Genomic DNA, 8117 nt, shown 5'->3' with positions numbered 1-8117 from the left:
GCCAAGGATTGCTGGCAACCACCAGAAGCTAGGAGGCAGACATGGGAGAGCCCATAGCAAGATCCAGCCTTCACCAAACTGATTTCAGATCTCTGGACTCCAAGATGGAGAAGGTACTGTCTGTTGTTTTAAACTACTACCCAGTTTGTGATACTCTGATACTAAGTAATTTGCACTAGAACACTAATAAAATGCACATTTAGTTGGTTTCCAGTTTTGCTTGTAACAAGCTGTGCTTGGAAAAGCATCCTTGTCCTTTGTGTTGTGGTACAGAGGGTTAAGCAAGCCCCTTGATCCGAAGCAGCCCGTCTGTCTGGGTATGTACTGGTTTGAGCCTGGTCTGCTCTATCTCCGGCTAATGCAGCCAGGAACGTAGTGGAGGATGGCCCAAGGACTTGGTCCCTGCCACCTACTCGTGAGACTAGGATGGAGTTCTTGGCTCCTGGTTTTGGCCTGGCCCAGATCTGGCTATTGCACCATTTGGAGAGTGAACCAGCAGATGAAAGATCTCGCTCTTTGTCTCTCCCTCTCTCTGTTCCTCTGCTTTCCAAGTAAATAAATAATCTTTTTTAAAAATATTAACTGGAGTTATAATATGTGGAAAGCCTCTTTTTAAAAAGATTTATTTATTTATTTGAAAGTCAGAGTTACACACAGAGAGAAAAAGAGAGGCAGAGAGAGAGGTCTTCCATCTGCTGGTTCACTCCCCAATTGGCCACAATGGCCAGAGCTGTGCCAATCTGAAGCTAGGATCCAGGAGCTTCTTCCAGGTCTCCCACGTGGGTGCAGGGGCCCAAGGACTTGGGCCATCTTCTACTGCTTTCTAAGGCTATAGTAGAGAGCTGGATCAGAAGTGGAGCAGCTGGGACTTGAACCGGCATCCCAGCACTGCAGGCTGGGGCTTTAACCTGTGCACAGCGCCAACCCCAAACTTGCTGTCCTTCTTAAACTGCACCAATGTCTCATCCCTTGACACCATTTTCCATGACACATTTCACCCCATTTGACTGATGTGTTGGTTGCCCCCTTTCTAGCATTGCAGGGCAGGCTTCACTAATAGCTCAGACTGCCTGCCTTGTGGTTAAGGCGGTGCCTGACATGTAATAGGCACTCAGCAGGTAGATGATGGGTGAGTGCATGAATGGTTATTTTTGTATTGGCTGCCGCATCTGTCATTGCATGGAGGTATCCATCATTTAGCTAAGCAGTCTCCTATTGAGTTATTATTTCCAAGATACTCCTATTAAAAATGATGCTACAATGAGTATCTTTGAATATATAGCATTTTACACTTGCGAGAGTAGAATCTGAGGCATGATTCTAGAAGTATGATTTCTGAATTTAATGGTATATATTTTATAAACTTGATAGATGTTGCTGAAATGCTAGCCATAAATATTATATCAATCAATGAAAGTTATGTTGGCCAATTTGATGAGACAAAAAATACCTCACTGAATTCAAATTTATATGTGGTTTATAAGCCACTTCCATTTCCTTTCTGAAAATTTTGGTTCATATCCTTTGCCTTATTTTTCCATCATTTATTACATTTTTCCCATGGTAGCTCTATTTATGTCAAGAAAATTAGCTCTTGTTCATGAAGTGTTGCAAATAGCTAGTTTCAGACTTGACTGTTTTGTTTTTGCTGTAGAGATTAAAGTTTTTTCCATAGTCAAAATTATCATTCTTTTCTTTTACTGTTTATTTATTTATGTTCATCTACTTGAAAGGAAGAGTGACAGAGAGAGGGAGTGAGAGAGAGAGAGAGATCCTCCATCTGCTGGTTCACTACCCCAGAGTGCACAACAGCTGGGCCTGGGCCAAGCCCAAACCACAAACCTGTAACTCCATCAGGGTCTCCCATGTGGATGGCAGGGGCTCAAGCACTTGAGCCATGATCTGTTGTCTCTCAGAAAGCTGATCTGAAGCAGAACAGCTGAGACTCAAAATGGCACTGTGCTGGCATCCTAAGCAGTGGTTTAACTCTTTGCACCTTGATACCTGCCCCATGACTTCTGGGCTTTGTGTTGTATTTTGAAAGGCCTTCTTCACCTAATGATTTTTTTTTTTTTTGACAGGCAGAGTGAATAGTGAGAGAGAGAGACACAGAGAGAAAAGTCTTCCTTTGCCGTTGGTTCACCCTCCAATGGCCGCTGCGGCCAGCGCACCGTGCTGATCCCGAAGCCAGGAGCCAGGTGCTTCTCCTGGTCTCCCGTGCGGGTGCAGGGCCCAAGCACTTGGGCCATCCTCCACTGCCTTCCCGGGCCATAGCAGAGAGCTGTCCTGGAAGAGGGGCAACCGGGATAGAATCCGGCGCCCCAACCAGGACTAGAACCCGGTGTGCCGGCGCCGTAAGGCGGAGGACCTAATGATTTTTTTAAAAATGTTCCCTGTTTTCAGCCAGCGCCGCGGCACACTAGGCTAATCCTCCACCTGCGGCACTGGCACTCCGGGTTCTAGTCCCGGTTGGGGCGCTGGTTCTGTCCCGGTTGCCCCTCTTCCAGTCCAGCTCTCTGCTGTGGCCCGGGAGTGCAGTGGAGGATGACCCAAGTGCTTGGGCCCTGCACCCCATGGGAGACCAGGAGAAGCTCCTGGCTCCAGGTTTAGGATAGGCACAGATACGCTGGCCATAGTGGCCATTTGGAGGGGTGAACCAATGGAAGGAAGACCTTTCTCTCTGTCTCTCTCTCTCTCACTAACTCTGCCTGTCACAAAAAAAAAAAAAAAAAAAAAGAAAAAGAAAGAAAGAAAGAAAAAGAAGAAGAGGGGGCCAGCGTGGTGGTACAGTGGGTTAATGTCTTGGCCTGAAGTGCGGGCATCCCATATGGGCGCCGGTTCTAGTCCAGGCTGCTCTGCTTCCTGTCCAGCTCTCTGCTATAGCCTTTTGGAAAGCCTTAGAAGATGGCCCAAGCCCTTGGGGCCCTGCATCCACATAGGAGTCCGGGAAGAAGCTCCTGGCTCCTGGCTTCGGATTGGCGCAGCTCTGGCCGTTGCGGCCATCTGGGGAGTGAACCATTGGATGGAAGACCTCTCTCTCTCTCTCTCTCTCTCTCTCTCTGCCTCTCTTCTCTCTGTGTAACTCTGACTTTCAAATAAATAAATAAATCTCAAAAAAAAAGTCTTCCCTGTTTTCTTCCTGTCATTTTATGGTTTCAAGAATTAAATATTTAATCTTTGACATATCTTTTGCTTTAACGGAAAGAATAGGGCAGAATCAACAATTTTTTTCTAGATAACTACCCAATACAACTTACTGAAAAATCCACCTTTTCTCCACCAATTTGAAACACCATCTTGATATAATATACTGAAGTTCCTTATTTTTAAAATTTTTATTTTATTTTTATTAGACAGGTAGAGTCATAGACAGTGAGAGAGAGACAGAGAGAAAGGTCTTCCTTCCATTGGTTCACTCCTCCAATGGCCACCACGGCCGGCGCTGTGCCGATCTGAAGCCAGGAGCCAGGTGCTTCCTCCTGGTCTCCCATGCAGGTGCAGGGGCCCAAGCACTTGGGCCATCCTCCACTGCCCTCTCGGGCTGCAGCAGAGAGCCAGACAGGAAGAGGAACAACTGGGACAGAATCCAGCGCCCCAACCGGGACTAGAACCTGGGGTGCCGGTGCTGCAGTCGGAATATTAGCCAAGTGAGCCGTAGCGCCAGCCTTTTATGTTTTTATTTTTAATATTTATTTTATTTATTTGAAAGACGGAGTTACAGAGAGAGGTAGAGACAGAGAGAGAAATTTTCCATCTGCTGTGCCGATCCGAAGCCAGGAGCCAGAAGCTTCTTCCGGGTCTCCCATGTGGGTGCAGGGGCCCAAGGACCAATCCTCTACTGCTTTCCCAGGCCATAGCAGAGAGCTGGATGGGAAGAGGAGCAGCCGGGACTAGAACCGGCTGGAACCCTATGGGATGCCAGTGCTTCAGGCCAGGGCGTTAACCCACTGCGCCACAGCACCAGCCCCGCCTTATGTTTTTGAGAGTATTTCTAGACTTCCTATTCTTTTTCCTTATCTTCCCATGTATTCATGCTATAGTACTATACTGTTTTCATTATTATGGTTCTACGTCATGGTCTAACATCATGTCAGCTTTATTCCTTGTTACTCTTTGATTTTCATATTTTTTCTTTCTATTTTTGCTCTTTCATACAAGTAAACTTTAGAATTAACATCTATTACTCTCCATTCATTCAGATCTTTTTTTGCATTTTCTTCATATAGATTGTAGACATTTCTTGTTGAATTTCTTGTTAAATATTTTGTCACTCTGTTTTTAAAATTATTTATTTGTGAGAGACAGAGAAACAGAGAGAAGGTCTATCCTCTGGTTCATTCCCCAATGCCTGTAACAGCTGGGCCTGGGCTGGACCAGGAGGCAGAACTCAATCCTTGGCTCTCCTGTGGGTGGCAGGAGTCCAGTTACTTAAGTCTTCACCGCTTCTCCTAGGGTCTGCATTAGCAGGAGGCTGGACTCACAAGCTGGATCCTGAGCTGAAATCCAGCTACTTTGATATGGAACATAGGCATCTTAATCAGTGTAGTACCCACAGGGCCAAATGCCTAGCCCTTATCATTTTGTTTCTATCATGGACTCCTTAGATCTTTTTAAACAGATTTGTTTGAAGCCGGCGCCGTGGCTCACTAGGCTAATCCTCCGCCTTGCAGCGCCGGCACACCGGGTTCTAGTCCCGGTCAGGGCACCGATCCTGTCCCGGTTGCCCCTCTTCCAGGCCAGCTCTCTGCTGTGGCCAGGGAGTGCAGTGGAGGATGGCCCAAGTCCTTGGGCCCTGCACCCCATGGGAGACCAGGATAAGCACCTGGCTCCTGCCATCGGATCAGTGTGGTGCGCCTGCCGCAACGCGCCTACCGCGGCGGCCATTGGAGGGTGAACCAACGGCAAAGGAAGACCTTTCTCTCTGTCTCTCTCACTGTCCACTCTGCCTGTCAAAAAAAAAAAAAAAAAAAAAAAGATTTGTTTGTTTATTTGGAAAGGCAGAGTCCCAGAGAAAGAGGGAGAGATGGAGAAAGTGAGATCTTCCATCCGTTGGGTCACTCCCTAAGTGTTCACAACAGCCAGGGCTGGGCCAGGCTGAAGCCAAGGGCCTGGAATTCCGTCCAGGTCTCCCAAATGGGTGGCAGGAGCCCAAGCCTGGACTATCTTCTGCTGCCTTCCCAGGTACATTAGGGATCCTTATAGCTTTAGTAATTGTATATATGAAAGGTATGTGCTAAGCTGAAAAAATCTCAACTTCAGTCAACATGGAAGAGAGAATCAGCAATATACACCCCAGCCTTCTCCTTTTCCAATCTTATACTTTTTATTTATTAATTTTTTTTGGCCAACTCCTCCAGAACAGGTACACTGATGATTGCGCACAATCTTTCCAGGTATCTGGGCGTCAGTTGGGATGTAGTTTTGACTTTTGTTAAAAAAAAAAAAATGGCCTAAACATGATAGAAGTGTATTTCTCTCTCATAGAACACCAGAGATTAGTCTAGAGGCAACATAAGGTTATAAGGTGTTGGGGAGCTGGCGCCGCGGCTCATTAGGCTAATCCTCTGCCTGCAGCGCCAGCACCTCGGGTTCTAGTCCCAGTTGGGGCGCCGGATTCTGTCCCGGTTGTCCCTCTTCCAGTCCAGCTCTCTGCTGTGGCCTGGGAAGGCAGTGGAGGATGGCCTAAGTCCTTGAGCCCTGTACCCACATGGGAGACCAGGAGGAAGCACCTGGCTCCTGGCTTCAGATCAGAGCAGCACGCCAGAAATAGTAGCAGCCATTTGGGGGGTGAACCAATTGGAAGGAAGACCTTTCTCTCTGTCTCTCTCTCTCACTGTCTAACTCTGCCTGTCAGCAAAAAAAAAAAAAAAAAAAAAAAGGTGTTGGGGATACAGTGTACACTTTTCTGTCTCAGTGATTGTCAACCTCAGTTGCACATTAAGGTCAATTGGGAGACTTTTGAAATACATCAATTCCTGGGTCCCAACTCCCAGAGATTCTGCTGCGTTGGTCTTGAGTGCTGCCCTGTTGGTGGGGGTCTGGTAGGCACCCCGGTTCTGCTTCCTGTTTCTGTGATCCTCTCCATGGCATTCCAACTCCTGCAGGCTGCATTCCAGGCAGCAAGACAAGCAGAGAGGTAGGCGAGGGTGGGGCACGCTCCTCCTCTTTAGAGAACACACCAGGAGCTGTATGACATCTGCCAGTAGTTAGTCCTGTGATCAGCCCAGGATTCATGGAGGCTGGGTAACAGTCATTTAGGTGGGTGGTCACATGCTTGTTAACCCTCAGGTGGTCTTTTTCTGAAGGACAAGGGGGAGAATGTTTATGAGAGACAGTCAGAGATGCATGTTAATATACGTGTGGATTGGAAAGCATCCACCGCTCTGTTCTGTAATGGTGCTGGGAATATGGATATCCACATGTAGAAGATTGGGACTCCCGCACTCATCCCTGCCTTTCACCCTGTAGAAAACATCAGCTCAAAATAGAACACAGATCTAAATGTAAGACATGAGACTATGAAACTATTAGAAGAAAACATGGGGCAAGTAGTTCAAGACATTTGTGTAGGCAATGATTTTTTTTTTATAAGATCCCAAAAGCACAGGCAACAAATCAAAAATGGACAAATTGCATTATGGCAAAGTAAGAAACCTTCGCTCAGCAAAGGGAACAATCAACAGAGTGAAAAGGCAGCTGACAGAATGGGAGAAAATATTTGCAAACGAAACATCTGGCAAAGACTTAATACCCAGAATGTATAAGGAACACGAGAAACTCAGCAACCAGAAAATTAATGATCCAGTTGAGAAATAAGCAAAGGATCTGAATAGACATTTCTCAGATGGCCAAAAAATACACGAAAAAAAATGCTCTGTATCACTAGCCATTAGGGAAATGCAAATTCAAACCACAATGAGGTATCACCTCACCACAGTTAGAGTGTGGAAAGCCACCACAAAACACACCACACACCAGAGGTAAAGGAAAGGTTTATTGTCAGGTGGGGGAATCCCCACGGGGGAGGAGGGTGGGGGGAGGGTCGTGGGAGTAAGAGAGAGAGAGAGAGAGAGCGCTTGTGTGCTGGAAGCAGATCCTGTTATACCTTCGCAGGGGGGCAGGGAAGTGGGAGCAGTGAATCCTATGAGGCTGGGGTGGAGCTGACACCTGTGGTTGGGCCATGGGGCTTAGGACAGAAGCTAACTGTGCAAGGTGGCAAGGGGGAGAGCCCAAGAGTGTGTCCATGGCATAGATGGCACCTCAGATAAGATGGTACCATTTTACTAACAGACTGGCTATTACCAAAGACAAAAAATGGCTGGCCAGGATATGGAGGAAAGGGAATCCTTATACATCGTTGGTGGGAATGCAAGTTAGCACAGTTATGATAGAGAACAGAAATGCTGCAAAAAAAAAAAAAAAGGAGCCCGCTTCTTGTTAGGCATGGAAATGAAACAGGGCAATCCCTTACTCAACATTCTGCATGTCTGGGGACACGCTGCCCAGTGAGTATCAGCATCAAGAGGCTTACTCTCACAGCACTCAATATTTTGTAGATGTATAATAGGGATGTGGGTGTTCAGAAAGTTCCTGGAAAATTTATTTTAGTGCAAAACATTTTGTTTTTATTTATTTTTTGGACAGGCAGAGTTAGACAGTGAGAGAGAGAGACAGAGAGAAAGGTATACCTTCTGTTGGTTCACCCCCCAAATTTCCACTCCGGCCAGCACGCTGCATGGATCCAAAGCCAGGAGCCAGGTGCTTCCTCCTGGTCTCCCATGCGGGTGCAGGGACCAAGCACTTGGGCCATCCTCCACTGCACTCCCGGGCCACAGCAGAGAGCTGGACTGGAAGAGGGGCAACCGGGACAGAATCTGGCACCCCAACCGGGGCTAGAACCCAGGGTGCTGGCGCCACGGGCGGAGGATTAGCCAAGTGAGCCACGGCGCTGGCCGCAAAACATTTTGAAATCTGTGCATAGCTTTTTCATCATATACATTTTCTAAGAACTTTTTAGAGACCCCTTGGGTGTGCGCACACACACGTGATCTATATAATCATGTTTGATTGCAGTCTTTCTAAAACGCATGCTATGGCTTGAACAGGAGTTTGGTCCC

The sequence above is a fragment of the Lepus europaeus genome, chromosome 5 (genome assembly GCF_033115175.1).
Source record: "Lepus europaeus isolate LE1 chromosome 5, mLepTim1.pri, whole genome shotgun sequence".
Lineage (NCBI taxonomy): Eukaryota > Metazoa > Chordata > Mammalia > Lagomorpha > Leporidae > Lepus > Lepus europaeus.
Note: the sequence above shows the minus strand (reverse complement) of the source record.